Below are 22,222 nucleotides of genomic sequence, written 5' to 3' on the forward strand. Positions count from 1 at the left end.
GATGGGTAACCGGAACTTCACCCTGGGGGTTCCATGTGTCCCTCTTGGACAGGGGCAGTAGGTGCTGATTTTAGTGTCTGCTTGAACCAGACACCCTTGAGAACATGACGTGAACTTGGCTACGTTTGTAAGGGCCCTGGGGCCATTAGCCTAGTGACCTCCTATGATCCTATGACCATAATTATGGTACAAGTTGATCCTGTCAGGTAAGTTTACTTGGATTCTATCAGTTGTTGTTAGCAGCACTGGATGAATAGCTCTCAGTTAGTGTCATTTATCTAGATTTAGAAAAAGCTTTTAATACTGTTCATCATAATGAAATAGTCAGTCTAACAGAAGAGAAGAAAGGAAACAAATGTAAATGTGTAATAAAACAGGATGGAAACTGGTCAAGTAAGAGAAAGTGTTGAGTTGGAGCTGGCATGGTCATCTCTGATGTCAAGGGAAAATATTCAAGGGACCCACAAGGATCTGTCTTTGGTTCTACGTTATTATTTATTTCTATGTTTAGTTTTCCTCTCTCTTGTAAGTTCCTGGTTGGTTAAGTTTGCATGTGACTCCAAAACAGGTTCTAGACTAAGTAATGTGGAAGATCAGTATACAGCTTAAATGTAGTTGGCCATCTTGGAATCATGGATGGAATGGTGTTCTATGCAATTTAATGTTAAAAAAAGCAAGGGTAATATATTTTGGTATCTTAAATCCAGTATAAACATATGATGGAAAAACAGTACTAGCAAAAGTTAAGACCAAAAGGTATGTAGGCATCAAAATTGATAAGTACATTTGATTTCATCTCAATTTAATGGATATGATTATGAGGTATTTCTTTGTCAACAAAAATATTGCCAGCATAATTACAAGTAGGGATGTAAAGGTCTTATTCCTAATCTATAATTGTGATCAGACCACTAATTAAATATTGTGCATCAGTATATAGTTACTGTCATGCTCAAATTAGAAGATTAGAAATAATACAGAGAAGCTTTGCCAGGCAAGTAAAGCATGGCAAACATGTCAGCTATAAGACTAAGTCAGAGAACTTGAAGAAGCTTTTTATTTGATTAACTATACCTTGGTAAAGATAGATTTTATGGTTATCATTAAACATATGACAAATGATATCTGTGGAGCAACTACTGGAATTCATCATAAGATGCACTCTAAATCTATTAGCATTAAACATGAGAGCACTACAGTTTCTTTTAAAAATCATGAAAATGTGGAAACGAGACTAGTTAAGTAGTAGTAAAATATACATACCACAGTAGTCTGAAGTATTACTTTCCCAAATAATTGAGTTCTAATCTACAACTAAAACTGTTGGAACACTGTTCATAATTTGACAAGTTATTCATATAAAATAGATTTCAGAATGCATCTGCAGCATTTCTCCCTGGGCCTCTGCTGAAAATTGGCTTTGTTCCAAGTTGAACTTTCCTAGTGAACAAATGTTAAATAAAATAAAAATAGATAAAATTATCTAGTTGCTTTTCTCAAATATTTACTTGCTCTGCGTAATGCTTTCTTCAAAAAAAATCAAGAGACTGTTGTTTACCATATCAAATACTTTGAATTACATTGCAACAGGTGAGCTATAGAAAGGAAAAATGCAACACTACTTGCCTTCCTGGTGCAAACATTTATATTTTTACTTTAATTAAATAATGATTCATTCTGCACTTTATTTTTGATGTCGACTTTAAAGAGACTAATGTTTATAATGGCTTAAATAATGCCTGACTCAAAACAATGTTAATGACATTTGTCAACTAATTTTCACCTTAATTGGAAAGTTGTTCTAGATAAGGTAAACTAAGCTTTAATTTAAAGTTGATATCTGTCAGTGTTGGCCTTGCAATTCATCTTACTGAACTATGAGAAGTGCAAGAAGTAACTATGTTAGCATGGGTAAAGTCTACATTTCATGTACTCGAGATGTATAAATGCTAAAGAGTTAATTTGCATACCCCAGTGCATAGTCGTTAGCACTGCTGCTAATAGTAGCTGGCTATACAGTTTGGTTCCTGACTAGGCCGCCTTCTGAATGGGGTTTGCATGTCCGATATAAATCTGCAGTGATCTAAGAAAAGGAAACACATTTTCCATATCTCAAAGATGTGCTGTAGGCAGACTGGTATTCCTTAAATTACTTTTAAGTATGTGTGTGTGTGTGTGTGTGTGTGTGTGTGTGTGTGTGTGTGTGTGTGTGAGATTTAATTGTTCAGGAGTTCAGGATTGGGTTCTATAGCATGCACTCAGTAAGTGGGAGGATAAGCTCTGACTCTCCATGGCTCTGAATTGTATAAAGCAGCCATAAGAAAAGTAATTAATCATTTACTTAATTAAGAAAAAATGAAATCAACTGATTTGAATGAATGTTTTTGGTGGTGTGTGGCAATGATGTTTGCATGTGCACTTGACTTAACATTTAAAACTTCCTCTCTCTAATAGAGTTATAGGTGCCACACTTGGGGAAAAGTTAACATTCCTCATCCACTGATCCAAGTTTTGCTTGAATAAGTGCAGGGAAGAAATTTGCTTCACATGGATGGGAAGCCTGTTCTAGGTAAGGGGTAGGATTTGTGACCTATACCTCTTCCTCCAGCATCCTGTTTATGTTACAGGTAAGGTGTAGGTCCCTGAATCAGGTGTTTCTGGCCCTATTTGTTTTGCAGATGTGCAACAGATTCATTAAGGCTGAATCAGAGGATGCTTTGTAGTCCAGTCAGCAGCTTGCAGAAAACCAAGTATAAAGGCAAGGATTTGAGGCAGTCTGCATAGAATTGTTTTCTAAACCATTTATTCTTTCTGACAGGAAGCTCTGTGGACATTCAAGTTGTTGTATATGCCCAGTCAAGCATATTCTAAAGGGAACATTGTACTGATTGGTTTTAGGAGGGCAGAATGCAATGGAAAGATGGCATCTTTGAACTTGGATGCCATACCCCATATTCTTGCTTATAAGTTGTGCAGCATATAATGAATGCCAGATCGCTGCATGCATTCCTAACTCCTGCCAACTGGGTTGACTCTTAGGGTTTTATCAATGCAGTAATTTTGTGTTGGGACTGTCTTACTAAAATATACTATTATGCACTTCCTGGAACTGAGTTTAAGATTGTGATTCTGGCACTAGTTATTAGTCAAACGCAGGCCTTTTTGGAGGGTGTTTATTTATTTATTTTTATTTATTTTACATTTGTTAACTGGGCTAGTCCAATTGGATATATTTCCATTTTCAGTAGAGGCCCGGGGAGAAAAGCTCCATTAGCAACATCTAAAAATTTAACTTAAAACTCAATATTATTACATAGTAAATGAAAGGCTTACAATAAAAAGATTACTAAACATACAGGAATTAATAAGAATACTAAAAATACAGAAAGTATTAATAAGATAAATTAGGTATTTATTGACCATATTTACAGGATAATTTATTATACGGTGTGATTCATGTGGACTGTCAGAGCATCAAACCGGCTAGAGACTTTCAGAGCAGGATAGATTACATCAGTATGTTGAAATTTTGTTCAGCAGTTTCAGTCCTGCTTCCAAGGAATGTGAATTAGAATTGAGGTTCAGGAGGAGAAAATATCAGGGGCATAACCAGTGTGTTTTGAGGTGTCTTTTGAGGTTTTGTTTAAACAGAGGCAGTGAAGAAAGTAAAGTTAGTTCATTAGGCAGTAGGTTCCAGTTTTTTCCCACTGAGTTGGAAAACAGAGAAGCTCTAGCCATGTTGTTAAGACTTGCTTATGCTAGCAAGAAGTTTGCTGGAAGAGCGAAGAGAATTTAGATTTTTGTAGGGGATTATGAGATTGGAGAGTATAGGAGTGCTGTTGGGTTGATAAAATATCTTGTGGGCAATGGTGAGTTGGGAGACTGTCAGTTTGTTTTGAAATTCAAGCCAGCCTAGCTGCATTAGATTCAGACAGTGTTGAGTTCTAAAGGGATTGCCGGTGGCAAATCTGGTGATGTTATTATAGGAATTAGTTAGTTTGATAAGATTATTTTTCTTGAGGTTAGTATATATGGGTGAGGCGTACAGAAGAGTTGAAATTAAATGGGAGTGTGCAATCTTAGTTCTGGCTATTGGAGTTAGAAATGGTTTAATTCTATATAAGGAGCCTATTTTTCTGTTGACAGTTTTTATGGTGTTATTTATGTGGCTGTCAAATGTAAGGTTATTGTCAATAGTAATTCCTAACAATTTAGTGGTAGAGTCGGGGAATATAATTGTGCCGTTATTGGAGATCACAGAGAAATATATGGGGGAGGATTTACTAGTGGGTTTAAAGAGAAGGAGCTTAGTTTTTTTAGCATTGAGAAGGAGGCAACATTTTGTGAACCATGTTTCAACTATGTTAAATACATTCTGAGGTAGAGAATGTAGATCTGATAGGGAGTTTGCTGAGCATACTAGTGTAGAATCATCTGCATATTGAATGCAGGTGGCTTGTAGAATAGCTACATGGAGGTCATTGATAAACAGTGAGAAAAGAAGTGGACCTAGAATAGAGCCCTGAGGGACTCCGAGGGTGACTGGCAGAAGGGATGATATATGATTTTCCCAGAGAACTGCCTGTTGCCTATTGGTAAAGTAGGACTTGAACCATTGAACTGCCTGACAGTCAAGAGAAAGGGATTCAAGAATGTTGATAAGAAGGGCATGGTTTACCACGTCAAAAGCTTTTGAGAGGTCAGTAAAGAGTGCAGCTGAGAGGTTGTTTTTATTACGATTTCTATTGATGGCTTCTGTAAAGGATAGTAAGGCAGTTGTGGTGCTATGGGATGGCCTAAAGCCATGTTGGCAGTTTGCTATTATGTTATGTTGAGATAAATGGTTTAATAGTTGTTGGTGAATGCATTTTTCCATAATTTTAGCTAAGGGTGATAGAAGAGCTATTGGCCAGTAGTTAGAGTAATCATTTGAGCTACCCCCTTTGTGTAGAGGGATAATGTGGGAGATTTTCCAGATGTCTGGGATGATTCATTCTTTAATTGTTCTATTTATGAGGATGGATACAGGATAAGAAATTACTTTGGCTGCTTTTTGCAGGTATTCAGATGGTAGCTGGTCAGCAGAAGGAATACAAGGTTTAAGTTTTTGGATGAGTTTGTAGATGAGAGTGATTGAGATAGGTTGCAGATGGAACATTGGTAGAGTACCAGGTATGGTGGTGGGAGGGCCTGAGTTGTTAGGGATTAGTTGACTGGCTAGTGATTGTATGGTCTCTGTGAAGAAGGTATTAAAGGTATTGGCAGTTTGATGGGGGGTATTTGGTTTGGCCTGAGATGGGGTACGTGTACGCGAGTGGCCTGGGAACAGGAGTTTATTTATACTAGACCAGAACTTCTGGGGATTGTTTTGGTGATTTTGCTGTAGTTTACAGTAGTAGTTCTTTTTGTCTGTACGTATTGCCTTTTTTGTACTATTTCTCAACTGACTAACATTTTGTTGATCTGAGATATTTTTGTTAGCTCTCCATTTAGCCCAAGATTTGTTCCTAAGTAAAATTTTCTGTCTGGTTTCTTTAAAAAGCCAGGGGGCTGGTTTGGACTTCATTCTAATGGACCATTTGGGTGCGTGCTTGTCAAGGATAGATAAGAATTTAGAGTTTAGGTATTTAACAGCCTCTTCAAGTGGTAGAGTTTTTAAAGGGTTGCAGTCACAGGCTCTGATCTCATTTTGGAATAATACTGGGTTAAAGTGTTTGTTGGTATGTGCAATCCTATATGTGGGGGGGTTAGAGATATCATTTTTTTGTCTTAGGATGTAGGTAAAAGTATGATCGCTTACATCGTCTGGCAGAGTTCCTACCTTGTAAGCTTGTTTCTGTTTATTTATAAGTATCCAGTCTAAGGTGCACTCTTTCTTGTTTGGTTTATTGATTCTAGTTGTGGAGGTGATAGTTTGACTAAAGCCGTGAAGGTTGATATGGGAGCTAGGATTATCAGCATTAACAACTTTCCAGTTGGTATTAAAATCACCAAGTATTATTGTTTCTTGGGGGTAAGTTGAGGACACCCAGCTTAGAATATCCTCTATAGTATTGATATTATTACCGGGGGGGGGGGGGGTAGGTAGATGCAGATGATAAATAAGGATTTATTTTGGTTGATTTGAAATCTGGTGATAAGGACTTCTGCTTTACTATGCTGGGGTGGGTGATATGGTATAGAGGAGATTTGAAGTCCATCTTTAAATAGAACTGCTACTCCCCCACCCTTGCTTTTTATCCAGTCTTGTCTTAATATATTATAACCTTGGGGAATGATTTCATTGTCTTTGGTGTCTGGTTTTAACCATATTTCTGTCAGGCAGAAGATGTCAAAGCAGTGAATATCTAGAAGGGCGTGGAGATGGGCTACTTTGTTATTAATACTGCGGATATTTAGGTGTCCTATTAGGAAAGAGTTAGGGAGTTTAGGGTATGTTATTAGGGTAGAAGGATTGGTAGGGCCAGGGCTAGGGTGGACATCACCGTCTTTTAAGGAGGGATTATTTAGTTTAATTGTAAAAGTATTAGTAAAGTTGGTTTGATATTTTATTTTCTTTGCTGTGGGTTTATTGTATTTAATGTGGGAGAGTGTATGGTATTTAGGTAGTAGATAGTTTGGAATGGAGGTGATATTAGTTTTAATATTAGAGAGTATGGGAGTATGTATTGCTGTTTGTTTTGGAGAGTAGTTAAACTGGTAATAGTACAGTTTTTCAAAGGAGGTGAAGAGGTAGGTAGAGGTGAGGGCAATTGAAATTAAAGCTATGAGTATTGATTTGGTTATTTTAGTTTTGACTACTAAAGGCATCTTGTTGAGATTAAGTAAAAGAAGTTTTAAGAGTTAAGTCTAAAATTAAAAAAAGCTAGTATTGGATAAGGAGAGCGTTGAGAAAGGGAACTAATACTTGATAGTTGGAAGGAAAGGGATATGGTAAAGTACTATAAGTATTCGGTTAGTGTAACTGATAGAAGAAAGAATGTATGGGTGTGGTTAATTTTGTGAAAAGGATGGTGAATGGGATTGGTTGGATGGGAGAGAGGGTGTGGTTGAAGAAGTATAAATTCAGGACCACTGGGGGTGGGTGGAATTTTCTGGGTAGGGTAGGGGAGCGGAGTGAGCCTGCAGGGCGAATGGAGTGGGTCACAGCTGAGAGAGGCTGAGGGGCAGTCAGTTATACAGTGAGACTGTGTTCTACAGCTTTGAATAGGTAAGAGGCACTTTCTTTATTTACTTAACATAAGACATAAGAGGGTGAGCAGTTAGTACAGATGCGTAGGGGAAGATGTAAAAACAAGAGTACTATGGCAGGAAAAGTAAGGTTGCTAAGGGAGTTAATTGAGTAGTTCTATAACAGGAGTAGTAAGTGATAGTAGAATAAGCTATCTGGTTTATTTATGTTTAAGGCTAACAAGGTTCATTCCTTTTAAAATCATTCATGGGGTGGGGTGGGGGGTAATTACCTGAAGTAAGAGAACTAACAGGGATAACTGAGGGAGGCTAGTTTGCTGGGTTAGAGGAGTTAGGCTGGCAGTAAGAAACAGCTTTACATGCCTTGACATCTCTAGTAGAATATATAGGAATTACATTAGATTCACTAGTATAGGAGATAAAAGAGGAAAAAGTAGGAAAATAATAGATGGCTTATGGGGTAGGTCCGTGGGTGTGCTGGCCCTACAATTAGTACAACTTTTAAAGCACTCACAATTTTCAGTTAAATACCTAAAATAACCGTAGGCTGACACCTACACTGTGAGGCTGAGCAAGGATAGACTAGGTAGTTCACGTAGGGCTTTCCTGCTGGATATACCCTCCTGCTCTGTTTGGATTCCTTTAAATAGTTTGCTGATAGGGGACAGCCTGTAACTCAAGCACAAGGCTGAAATGCTGAAAAAGAGACAGAAAGAAGTAAGATTATAAGAAGGCAACTAGGTTAAAGTCTATGCAGAAGTGGGAGGTGAAAATGGGGAGGAGATAGTGCAAGTCAGTACATGAATGGAGTGTAAGACACAGTACGGTTTAAACTCAGGTAAGCAACATTTGGACACCTAAACATCTGATTATGTGGCACATAGGGAAAAAGAATAAACATTTATAGTCATATTCAAGTAATTCCTAATTCCTGTAAAAGGATTAATTAAAGGTAAAAATGAACACAACAGGTTTACAGTTTGTACAACCTTCATATACATGAAATAATGTTATATTCAGTAGTATATTTTCTGTGGACTAATACACATACAGCTCCGAAATTACTCTAAAGCCTTTTCCCAAACAGATAGAATAGATAGCCTTCACTTCAGACAAAGCATATGGTGGTTTAAACTAGGTAATTTGTACAGGCTAGCACAGCAATAATGTAATCAAATACATTTAACATCAGACAGTCATAATAAGGTGATATATGCGCTAAACAAGCAGTATTGTCCCCAAATGTGTTTCACATCACTTAGACCAGGAAGCGCTTTCCAGAACACAGCTACCAATTTAAGATGTGTAAGCAATTGCAGCAAGCAGGTTGAGATAATACTAGCCCAGATTGGGAAAAAAAGCCACTTTTATATGCCTAACAAAAAATAACTGAAGGTTAATTTAGGTGAAGGAGCACAGCACTCAGAGCCTGAGCACTATAAAGTAGGCTATGAGCAATAAAAACCTTTCCAGATAGCAAGTAGAGTAGCCGCAGAGGAGAAAACCCCTCTGTAACTTAATTACTGTAATTATAGAGATATCCTTATATCAAGGCACAAAGATAAGAGTGCGACTAGTTTAGGTCAACAGCGAGTAGCACTATGGTCTAAAATTAGCTTAAATAACCCTCTATAATGTATTTAATATTTTACAGTGTTATCCTAATAATTATAGTGATATCCTTATATCAAGGCACTAAGATAGGAGTGTGACTAGTTTACGTCAACAGCAAGTAGTGCTATGGTCTAAAATTAGCTTAAAAATAACCCTCTATAACGTATTTAATATTTTACAGTGTTATCGTAGTATCGATGCGTAAGATAGTAGCACGACTGATTTAGGACGTAGCGAGTGACGCTATGATCCAATAATCAACATTAAATAACCACTCCATCCTAATAGAGCTCTCGGTAGGTTGTAAGCAAAACTTTAGTTAAAAACCTCTCCGGTAGCAAGTAGATAGGAGCACAACTGATTTAGATCACAGCGAGTGATGCTATGTTCAATAATAGCCAATTTAAAACCAGACAAACCAACTAGAAGCACTCAGTAGGCTGTAAGCAAAAAGTCTATAACTTGGAGGTTCCATGACTGCACTCAATTTGCAATCAGCTGCAAAGTTTGTCAGCCAAAGGCCTTAGATATTAGCCTTGACTCAAGAGAAGTATATGCCAAACAAGAGGATACCAAGCACTGAGCCCTGAGGCATTCCACTAATGACCAGCCTTTTTGTGGAAGTTGACTGCAATATCTTAATTTCTTGGGAGCCGTCTATGAGCCAGTTGGCCATCCAGCAGGTAAAGTTGGAGTAAATACTTAATTCAGTGAGCTTATTTACAATGATGAGTGTAGTGTTGTGTTGAAAGCTTTGGACAGGTCAAAGTAGACACTGTGTACCATCTTGCCATCATCCATTGCTCTGGTGACCTTCTTGAAAATTTCTAGCAGATTGTTGCCCTTAATGAAACCAAACTGTGCTGGATCTAGTGTCTGTAGGTTTCCTATGTAATCTTTTAACATATTCATGATTATTATTAACATGCCTTTATATATTAGACTAGTCAGGCTACTGGGTTGATAATTCTCAGAGTTCATGAATGGCACACCCTTGTGTAGTGGGATAACCGATGTAGTTTACTATTCATTAAGTACAAACCATGTTTGGAGGCTGTGATTAAGGTGATTGTAATCAGCCTGACAGTTCATGGTTCATGCTATTAAGGAGGCATCTTGGGATATTAGGGGTGCTAGTAAATCCAGTGGTCTAGCCCTTGGATAGTACATTGAAGACCTATTCTATAGTGATAGTTGGGAAAGTTATGGTTGTGATTATTTCCTGAGGTGTGTCCTGGGAGAGAGAGGGGTAAAATGGGAGCTAAATTTGTTCTCCTGTAGATTTGCTAAAGCAGAAGTGTGGCTGGCTTCAACAGCACCCTCTAACAGTACATTAAACCAGCGCACCACACCATCAGCTCTTCAACTGAAGAGTAGAAAAAACACTTTACTGTAATACGCCAATAGCTAAAATGCCATTGGTTTATTACAGTTAGATTCATGCCCCCCTGCCCCTTTCCTCTCACCCAGTTCTTCGATTGAAGAGCAAAAGAAAAAAGAAAAAAAAAACTACCATTCCTTCTACTGGCACACCAACCACATGGGCATATAAACAGCATGCCACCCCCACCCCAGCTATTCAGGTCCCATTTCTGTGCCCTGCCCTAACCCTCCTTCTGCACATTTAGCACATTAAAAAAAAGTATTTCTTCTTTTAAACTGTAGTGAACTACTTGCTACAAAAGTAGCCAACTATTGCTACAGTTTATACTCTGCCTCCACTGAGCACTACTGCACTCATGTTTCAGTTAACAAAAAAAAAAAAAAAACAACTTCTTGTACTAAACTGCAGCAAACTGCTTGCTATAAATTAGCAAATAGGTGTTACAGTTTAGACCACACATGGAGTACTGCATTGCTCAGGTTTGACCACAAATGCAATACTGGCTTTTAAAAGCTGGTGTTGCACTAAAGCCTGCAGGATGATGGATGGCTGATCACACCAACTCACACTTTGCACCCAGGGCCATTGCCCCGCTTGCCCCACCCTAGCTGCACTTCTATGCTATATATTCTGGTTCAGTACAGGTGACTCTCTTTACAATAAACTCAGTACATGGTTGTGTATTGCCTTTCAGTCAGTGGAAATAGCTGAAGAAAGCTTTGTGATTGTATTTAGTCGGGAAGGTTATTTTACCTCTGATTTGGCTTTACTAGACTTGATAAGCCCCATGAACTGTTTGTTTAGACTGATGAGAGTTTTTCCTTGTTGTGTCTAATTTTCACCAAGATTTTCTTCTTTTTGTTGTACAAACTATTGATTATGGATTCCAGTAGGGTGGATTTTTTTAAAAGTTATTCCTGTGCTCGTTATGGTTGAGCATATCTGCCTCCGTGTAGCTGTTAATATGATTATACATGATTTCCACGAACAATTCCACATAGGCAACAGTGTTCTCATGATTTGGGGGTGAGGCTTGAATTTTGCCGAGGTGTCACTTAAGAGATGAAAGTTTGCCTTTAATTAATTCCTAAAAGTTCCAGGTTAACTGGGGTTCTGGGTTTTATTTTTATTTTAAAGTTGTCAGTTTTACGGTCTGACCTGACCAGTGAGATCAATACACTAGGGATGGTGCAAAGTCTTTCTATGTTTTTGAGGTCCTGGTCAAAGATGTTTGCATCCTTAGTAGGCATACAGACTAGCTGGTTCATGATATTTGGGTTAAAATGTCCATGAATCTGTGGGCATGCCATCTTATGTATGATAATTAAAGTCATCTGCAAAAATTGTGTTGGTTTCAGTGGAAAGTGTCTCCAGTATGTTTAAGCACATGTTATGGATTTTTTGGTTATGTATGAAGACTTAGAAATTGTGAGGTTAACATATGGAACTTTATCTGTGGTAATTTGGACATAAAGAAGTTTAAGTCCATCATATGTCTATGGTAATTTGGACATGAAGAAGCTCAAGTCCATTGTACTGGCTGACCAGATTTGAGGTGTGTATGTTTTTGATATAAACTGAGACATCTTCACCCTTCATCCCTTCCAGACCACTAATTGGTCTAAATGCACAGAAGACATTATAGTGCTCCACTACCATGGTGCCCTCTGTGGCTTTAAACAAAGTCCCAGTAACTGCACAAACAGATATATTCTACAGGATGAGGAGAGCCTGCAGGTGGTAGAGTTTCATGTTTAGACTTCTGGCATTGAGCAATAAAATGTTTAGATGTTCTTGCGTTGGTTTTGCTATGTCAGAAATTTTATCAGACTGGAAATGTCCAAAAAGGCACTATTGGTGAGGACAGGATTTTAGCCAATATACGAAAGCCCAAAAAGGTCAGGCACAGACTGTCCCTGGCAAAGCAGCATAGTCTGTCTACCATATCCTCGTAGCCTGACAAATATTGTACTCCCTTCAAATGACACTGAAAACTAAGGCAATTTTTGAAGTCAATTATCTTCTGTTTATACTCTGCATTATCCTTGGAAAAGGTAGAATGCTGTTTAATGCTAGGCTTCTACTGACTCAAGTCACATACTCTGAGAGTTCCATCATGTTTCTCTTTATATAGTCTGGGGAGGTATGTCTCAGATCATTCACATCCACATGTAGTATAACCGAGTCATACTGGTACTTATAGTTCAATGACTTGAATGTGAGTGTGATCTGTCAGATCTTGGCACCTTACAGGAAAACAACTGTGACTCTGTCTCTTTACACAGCCTGGTAAGTGGGGCATCTGTATGTCTTACAATGGTGTCTCCATGACAAAAAATATTTGGTTGTGTGGTTGTTTATCCTATGGGCTTAAAGGCTGAGAAGCCATGAGTTGTATCTTTATGTGTCTTGATGGGTGTTATTTTGGTCGAGTGCTTTGAAGATTACTGAGGATATTTATTGTGGTTGCAATGTTGGGAGGCCTTTGAGATTTACGAAGGTTACAAGTAATAGCCTCAGTATATGCAGGACTATTTATTAGCTACAAAATTTGCATGGTGGGTTTAGTGTGCATGTTTCTGACAACTTGTTTGATATAATATATACTTGTATGTGAGAGCCCTAACTCCAATGACATTGAGTAACTATATCTCTCACATGACATATTAGTTTGTTTAAAAACAAGGTAGCTGTTAGTAAGTATGAGACAATGTCTATATTGCCCCAGGACACACAGCCACCAAATTGGCAGCAGAGATAGTAGAATGGTTCATATCTATAGCTTCAGATCCTTATTTCATGATCACTAGTGGTTGGTACACAAGGGTTATAGAGTTGGCTAGCTTGGATACTGCATGAAAACAGACTTCTTTTATCTAAGACGAAACTTATGGTGCAGTGGTCCTCAACACAGAAAGTAGTCACTCTATGTGCAACTAACACTTAGTCAGTTGTGAGATGTAGTCTTATAGGGAAATTTTCAATTCTAGGTGCTTGTGTCTGTACAGGGACTGACAACCACTGCTGCAAGTTGATCAGCTTCTCACAGACATGACAACATCATACAAACAGAAACACCTACAAAACAAGCAAAATGGCCCCCTGGCCAATCAGGAAATTACACTTAAGGCCCTCAGAATTGATTTCTAAGCTCAGGATGATGCCAGATGATTCTTTTCTGCCAGCAGAATGCAGTGCTACAATTCTTAATGCAAAATCACCAGAAGAATTAGAGAATGCAAAAAAATAGTGTTAGCCAACCAAACTAAGTCCAGGGAGTGCCCACAAAATACAGAAACCAACAAATCAAATGCAGCTAATTACAAATACACTTTAAGCTGATTTTAAGTGCAAGGACACGGTAAATATTGCAACAATATAGCAAATAGACACTGCTCAGCACAAATGCACTATAAAGTGATATAAAGTGCAAAGACAAAGTATATAGTAAATAAAAAAAATAACACTAGTCACTAGCACAGTTAGAAACCATCAAAAAGTATAATTTAGGCAGGTAGACATACTTATTGGTCATGGATGGCATAGGACTGAAGGAAAACTCTCAGAAATCTGAGGTGTGGAAGCAAAGTGTTTGGAAGCTGTAAGGAAATGTGCAAAGCACAAGAATTCATTAAGCAAACAAGCCCTCCCCACCACCACCACGATTAATAAGGAAATTACACTTAGGGCCCAGTAAAGTGATTCCCAAGTGCATAATGAGATCAATTCTTAACTAAAAATCATCAGGAGAAGCACAATGTGCAAAAAGAAACAATGTCAACCAATTAAACTAAGCAGAAATAGTGCTCACAAAGTATAGAGACCAACAAACAAAAATTGCTAATTACGAAGAGAATTTAAGATGATTTAAAGTGCAAGGACACAGTAAATAATGTAAAAATATAGCAGACAAACACTAAGAACAAAGGCATTATAAAAAGATTTAAAGTTTGAGGACACAGTAAATAATGTAGAAATATTTCACTAAGAAAGCTAGAAATCACAAAAAAATGTGATTTAAGCAGGGAAATGTACTTATCTGTACAGATTTCCAGCAATAATTTCAGAAATTTCAGGCATGGAAGCAAAGTTGGGAGGGTGGCCTAATGGTTAAGGTGTTTGCCTTACAAACACAAGGTGCAGGGTTGGAGTCTCACAAGGGATAATTGGCTAGGCTTAAAATGGCTCGCAAGGGCAGTTAGCCTAGTACTAATCTATGAACCTATGAACCTAAGTGTTTGGAAGAATATCAATACAGAAGTCCAAGGAAAGTTTATAGCCTGTAAAATTGCAAAAGGAACTCACAATTCACACTATTAAAACTTTTTCTGGAAACCCTGCTCATAATTTTGCCTGTCACCTGTGTGACATATTTGCATTCCCAATGAGTAAGGCAGTCTTTAACAAATTGTTGGAGGTAGTTCTACCAGAAATGAAATGCACATTGTCCAGGTGTATCAACAAGAGGAGGAGCTTTGCTAGCTGAGTAGTAAGACTAGCCATAAATAATTTATAATCGTGATTTAAAATAGAAATTGGTCTATAAGAGGATATCTATAAGGGGTCATTTCCTGGAATCTAGATAACTACCACCAGCACTTCTTTCCAGGATAAATGTGTATGCCTGAAAGATAGGTCATAATTAGTAGGAAATTTACAGTTATGAAAAAAAGGATTATTATAGATCATCAGTGGAATCCAAACAGTCCCTGGTATATGTTGCCCGTTTATAAACTCTTGAACTTTTGCTTCTCACTTGTCGTGATTAAGAGGGATTGAGATTGTGAGTTTGATGAGCATGGTGTATTCAATTGCGATGTCAAAGTTGACATTAATGTTTAATTTATCAGTATTAGATTGGATTGTATCTAAATCCTGACTTAAGACTGACTTGTGCATTTCCAATCCAAAAGAAAAAGAGTATGCAATTTTTAGTGACGGCAGAACTTAAAATAGACAAGAAGGAAGGATCCTGCTAATGAGAAAAAATACTACTTCCATATACCTTAAGCTTATGGCCAAAAATAATTCTAATATGGTTACTGACTTCATTTGAGATCTAACAGAAATCTTAAGTAATGGTCACAACAAAATTTGTATTAGAACACAGCCAAGCTGTTATGGAGTCCATAAGATGCCTAGCCATATATACCTTTAAGCAGTTAAACTTAAAAGTTATTGCCACCCTTTTCATGCATTAGATAGCACCTCCCAAACTGAGCAGGGTCATACATGAAAACCTTTGAGTAAATTTGTCTCTAAAAATAAAATGAAGGATGGTTCAAACAGGTAAAACCAGAGTCCAGTAAAGGCAGAATGTCCAAAAAAATAGAAAAATGCTAGCTCAAAGGAACTAAAGAAAATAATAAGTCTGTTAACACACCACGAGTTTTCGCACCAATGCGCTTTTTCAAGTGACATGACACTTGAGAAAGCATGTTGGTGCGAAAGTTTGTGGTCTGACAATAAAAATATTATTTGCTATGGTAACAGTGAGCCAATATTTTCCTGTTTTTGTAAATTTGTGTCTACCCTTAAAGGTAGTTAAAGCAGTACTTTTTTTTTTTTAGTTGTAGTGGTAACTTATTCCTAGGCTAGAAAGTTCCTAATTCCTAAATTATTAAGGTAGGAATAAGTTGAGTTAGGAACCCATCTCCCCAGCGAACCTTGCTTATTTGTTGGTGTAGATTTAAGTCATTAGCGTGGGTGTTCCCTTTGTAGAGCCACTGGTTTTGCCAAGAAATAGGTTGTCAAATAGCCTTGTTCCTTCATGGCTTGACAAGAGAGACACAGATCACCTAGTAGCAACCTGTAATCTGCTGAGTATAAGGAGTCCTGATAATCTAGTGGCTGGCTGAAGGATTTAAGGACTTTAATTTTCTTGGTTAGAAATCTTTGGGGCCTTTCCAACTGAAATATATGCTTGGATTTGTACATAAAAGGGCCATTGTATTCAATGATGGCTCTAATAAGGGAGACCACAGTGGTAGGATGACCTTTTTGGATTTTGAAGATATTCCCTTGACAAATAACTGGGCCATATAGAAAGAATTCTTGACTATGGTGAAAACATACAAGGACAATAAGAGGAGAAAATAAGATGAACTGAGGAAGACAAGTGCTTTATTATTTACTGTACATACTTACTAAAGTATTTTTATGTGAGGATACTGAAAGATAGCATTAATGACAACATAAAACAGGCACCAGAATTATATGTAAGATAAAAGGATTATCAGGAAATGCATGCAAAACAAATATAAAAATATGAGGGTGCATTTGGAGATATAGCTGTAGTTTTGTTTGTCTTCTTTGTTTACATCTGTAATGTAATGTTTACTTAGGTCTCAGCTTGTAACATTTGAGGTTATTCATCAGACAGTTAATAGTGGGCATCGATTGTGAGGTACTGCAAGGCTATAAAGATATATTGTTTGTAAGTTAGATGGCAATATATTGTAGCTAGCTCAAGTCTATGAATGAAGGGTTAGTGGTGAAGCTGGATCATTATGCAGTTGAGCACTGTCATAAATATGACAGAAGCAGGGAATAGGTGGAGAGGTTTTAGCTGTCAAGTCATTCAACAATTTATGTTATTGGGTTCATTTATAATTGTGCACATAGTTTTTCAAGAGACACAGGGAGGGAGGATACACTCAGTCTGCTGCGTAGCTCAAAGTAGTAGAAAGTACAGGAAAGGATTGAGAAATTAGGAAAGAGAAAAAGAAGACAAGACAAGGAGGGGTGTGGAAGGACATGCTGAATGTGCAGAACACAGAACTAGAAAGGATAAAGTGAATGACAAAGAAGTAAGTAAGACTGGATGAATAAGAATTAAAATGATAGGTGAGATGAAATTAACCACATAACTAGAGAACTGAAAATGTATGTAAATAGTATGAATGTGTAAAAAAGGGGAGGGGGATTGGAGCATGTATATAGTTTTAAAAACTCATATTTTGTTTGAGGGTTTGATAGGATATAAAACAAGAGGTGCTTATTGATATAAATCAATGCTTAGATCGGAACCAGAATTGGGTTGTATAGGAAAGAAGAACAAGTGGAAAATAAGGGAAATAATTCAAGAATAATTAGAACAGTACATTATCTTTTGTTGCCCTTTTACTTTAGTTTTAGGGGATAAATGCTGAATGTATGCTCTGGTATTGAGCTGACCTGGTTTTGTGGAGGAGAACTGGGATAAATGAAAGGGCACCATGAAAATACACTAGATCAGAAAATGTCAAGTAGTATCCAAAAACACAGTAGTCATGAACAAACAGCTTTAATGAAGCTTTCGGGTCTACACCCTTCATCAGCACATAAAATCAACTTATACAAACCACATTTAAATAGAGGAACATTTGAAAATCACATAAACAAGCCAGCCATTCAGATAAAGACCCAAATTAATTATGCAAATTATTTAAAAGCACATCATACCTAAATTTCTTAAATACTCTATTGTACTTATAAAATGCATATATAAAAATATATACATATACTTAAATCATCCATATTAAAATAAAATATAAGGAACATTAGAATAAATGATAAGACCAAACAATTCTCATAAATTCTCCCTTTGTCACTTAACTAACATTGGTTTTATACTTACTGACCCATTTAGGCCCGGAGGTTTATCAGCCTGTAGACGTACTATCCATTCATATTCCTTCAATAACAGAATATTATCTAGATCACCACCCCTAATGCCCATTTGTACCGGACAAATGCACCTAAATTTAAATGCATGTGTTCGAAATTCATGTAAATGTCTGAATAATGCATTTGTCTCAACCTTCCTTTTAATCTCAGACCTATGCTCTGTTATTCTATCTTTAAGCTTCCTAGATATTTTCCCCACATAAAAAAAATTACATGAAGTGCAGTTAGCAAGATAAATTAACTTAGTGGTATTACAATCTGCTCGAGAAACAAATTTAAACCATTCACCTGTTGTGGGGTGCTGGAAGCTACTACTACTATCATTGATATCAGAACAACAGACACAATTGTAACACTTAAAGGTCCCCATACTAGCTCGTATAGGGATGGATTCAGTCAAAAAATCCTTATAACATAAAATTTGCTTAAATGTTTGACCATTTCTAAAAGCAAACCTTGGAACTGGACCTAGTAAATCTTTTAAGTCTGGTTGAGACATCAAAATTATCCAATTCTTTTTAATTATTTTACAGACATTATTAGTATTAGCATTATAAGTGGTGGTAAATCTAAGAACAGAACTGTTGACTGACCTATCACCTTCCCCTTCTGTTGTGCAACATAAGTGGTTCAGGGATAAAGAACGAAAAACTGGTCTATAGGGGCCCCTTCTTCCTTGCTTCACCTCCTGACAACTCATATTAACATCTCTAGGATGATACCCATTCTCAATAAATTCTTCCCTTATCTTCTCAGTTTCTTCCAAGAAAACTTCCTCATCAGTTGTTAACCTACTAACCCTTATCAGCTGAGATTTTATAATACCTCTATAGATATGCATTGGATGCATACTGGCAGTATTTAAATACCTTGCTGCATGCACATTCTTTCTATGTACCCTAGTTTCCAACCTACCAAGTTGTTTATAAAGCCTTATATCTAAAAAATCTATTTTGTCTAGGGAAAAGTCCATCTTAAACTTAAGGAAGGATGTTGTGGTGTTAAGATAGGAGAGGAAACTTTCTAACTGAATCAAAGTCCCCTTCCAAATGAAAAAACAATCATCCACAAACCTACAGTAACAATCAAATAAACGCGCATACTCATTATTCTCATTTAGAATATATTGCTTTTCCCATACATATAAAACTAAATTGGCAAAAGTATTCGCCACAGATGTACCCATGGCCACCCCAGTTAACTGCTGGTAGGGAACACCATCAAAAATAAAAATATTCTTCGTCAGAACTAAATCTAATAAAAGGCAAATATTTTCAATTTCACGTGTCTGTCAAAAGATTGCATCGTTAGGAAACCTCTTACTGCCTCAATCCCATAATCTATTGGAATAACTGTAAAAAGCGATGCTATGTCCAGTGTAACCAAGAAGTAGTCAGAACTAGTTTGGTGATTAAACCACATATCCAATTTTTCTAAAAAGTGAACCGTATCTTTCAAAACAGTTTCACACTTAAATAGATACTTTCCTAACATTTTTTGTAAATATCTTGAAATTGGCTCGGTCACCCATCCCTTGCCAGACACGATAGGCCTTAATGGTGGATCACTCATTGATTTATGCACTTTGGGGATACCATAAATTTGTGGGATTTTGGGACATGTTACTGTTAAGTAACTAAACAGTTCAATTGTAATATCTTGATTCAGTTGCATATCATATAACGCCAAATTCACCTGAGAAACATGATCTTTCACATTTGCAAATGTTAATACTTTAAAAGTACTTGCGTCAGACAAAAATTGCTTAAACTTATTCATATACCATACCCTATCCATCAACACTGTAGCCCCTCCTTTATCAGCTTGTTTTAGTATAATACTACTATCTTTTTTAATTTGCAACAACAACTTGTATTCATTGTAAGATAGATTATATTTAACATCTCCATTTCTATACTTATTCTTAATACTATATAAAGCTCTTATCTCATTTTCAACAACATTTAAAAAGCTAAAATAACTGGTGAAAGTTGAGGTATAAAAACACTCAGTTTTTTGCATACACAGTTCGAATCATTAGTTTGTTTAAACAAAGATTTAAGCATAACGTTGCATACACAGTTTGAATCATTAGTTTGTTTAAACAAAGATTTAAGCATAACGTTTCTTGCAAACAATTGTACATCAGTTAAAATGTCCACAATATTGTCCTTAAAAGTAGGGATGAATTTCATTCCATTTTTTAACAAATTGTAGTGTTGCTCAGTCAAAACATAGTTAGAAAGATTAATAGTACCTTTTAACAAGAAAAATCCCTGTCCTCACCGCCGAGGAGCCTTGCTGGGTAGCTTCGGACTCTCGTTCTTTCTCTTCAACGCTTATACCAACTTCTGCAATGTTTTCTGCCCTTGGGGCTCTTGTAAATTTCTCTGCTGAACCACTATCTTCTCTGGTTGTTTTAACCTGAAAGGTAAAAAAGAGGAAATCTCCATCTGTTTACGCTTTTCCTTTACTTCCGCTCCAGATACAGAGATCTCTGCTACGGGTGTAACTGCAGACACATTAACTTCTCCGACGAGCTCATCACTCGGTGGTATCTCCTCCCTTTTGGCACCTCCATTCACCGTAGTACGCTCACACTGACGCATCAAGGCAGGAACTGAAGCAGACATATTTGGCACGCCCATTTCATTATTGGCTACAACTAATGCCGGTGATGGCGGCAATTCAAATTTGTCCAATTCATCAAGAAGCCTATTAACCGGCTTCACTGACCTACTATTAAGTCTCTCAGTTCTCCGTTGAGCGAAATCCCCTCTCGGCCAACTAAAAATATGGCCATTTTTAAAATCTTTAATATCACGTTGAAGCTTTCACTTCTTTTGCATTTCTAATCTATAGTCAAGTGCTTGAACATGATTAATAAACAACTGATACTGTTCATTCAAGCACTCCGTACCACATAGTTTAAAGACTTCCTTTTCAAGACAGTCTATTTCTTCTAATAATTCACTTTCCACTTTCTTGAAAAATTGATTCATTAACTTCATATAACTCTTACTGAGTTCAAGATTCAATTGCTGCCACTGCATTAAAAGTTCCTGGTGGGTATTTCCATATGATGGCATCTTTAGTATACGCAATCCACGTGGTACTACCCCCAAGTCTAAATAGGCTAAAAAACTAAGCCTCTGCCATTGTAAATGCTTATAACTTTGAACTTTTTTCTCTAAATGGCCAAGCAGCTTATTAAACTCAGTTAAGTCATTAGTTACATTATCACCTTGTGAAGACTACACAACCTTGGATTGTAGCAACGGATTAGTTGACTTAGTTAGTAACCTTTTAATAGTTGAACTCATCCCTGCAACGGCAGTGTAGATACACAACAATATCGAAACAGCTGGCTTTAAATTCCTCCTATATTGTTGTAAGTGGCCACCTGCTACAACAATGTTCCACCACGAAAATACACTAGATCAGAAAATGTCAAGTAGTATCCAAAAACACAGTAGTCATGAACAAACAGCTTTAATGAAGCTTTCGGGTCTACATCCTTCATCAGCACATAAAATCAACTTATACAAACCACATTTAAATAGAGGAACATTTGAAAATCACATAAACAAGCCAGCCATTCAGATAAAGACCCAAATTAATTATGCAAATTATTTAAAAGCACATCATACCTAAATTTCTTAAATACTCTATTGTACTTATAAAATACATATATAAAAAATATATACATATACTTAAATCATCCATATTAAAATAAAATATAAGGAACATTAGAATAAATGATAAGACCAAACAATTCTCATAAATTCTCCCTTTGTCGCTTAACTAACACTGGTTTTATACTTACTGACCCATTTAGGCCCGGAGGTTTATCAGCCTGTAGACGTACTATCCATTCATATTCCTTCAATAACAGAATATTATCTAGATCACCACCCCTAATGCCCATTTGTACCGTACAAATGCACCTAAATTTAAATGCATGTGTTCGAAATTCATGTAAATGTCTGAATAATGCGTTTGTCTCAATCTTCCTTTTAATCTCAGACCTATGCTCTGTTATTCTATCTTTAAGCTTCCTAGATGTTTTCCCCACATAAAAAACATTACATGAAGTGCAGTTAGCAAGATAAATTAGCTTAGTGGTATTACAATCTGCTCGAGAAACAAATTTAAACCATTCACCTGTTGTGGGGTGCTGGAAGCTACTACTACTATCATTGATATCAGAACAACAGACACAATTGTAACACTTAAAGGTCCCCATACTAGCTCGTATAGGGATGGATTCAGTCAAAAAATCCTTATAACATAAAATTTGCTTAAACGTTTGACCATTTCTAAAAGCAAACCTTGGAACTGGACCTAGTAAATCTTTTAAGTCTG

This window comes from Protopterus annectens, chromosome 10.part0, assembly GCF_019279795.1.
Source record: "Protopterus annectens isolate FY-2018-M chromosome 10.part0, PAN1.0, whole genome shotgun sequence".
Taxonomy (NCBI): Eukaryota; Metazoa; Chordata; order Ceratodontiformes; family Protopteridae; genus Protopterus; species Protopterus annectens.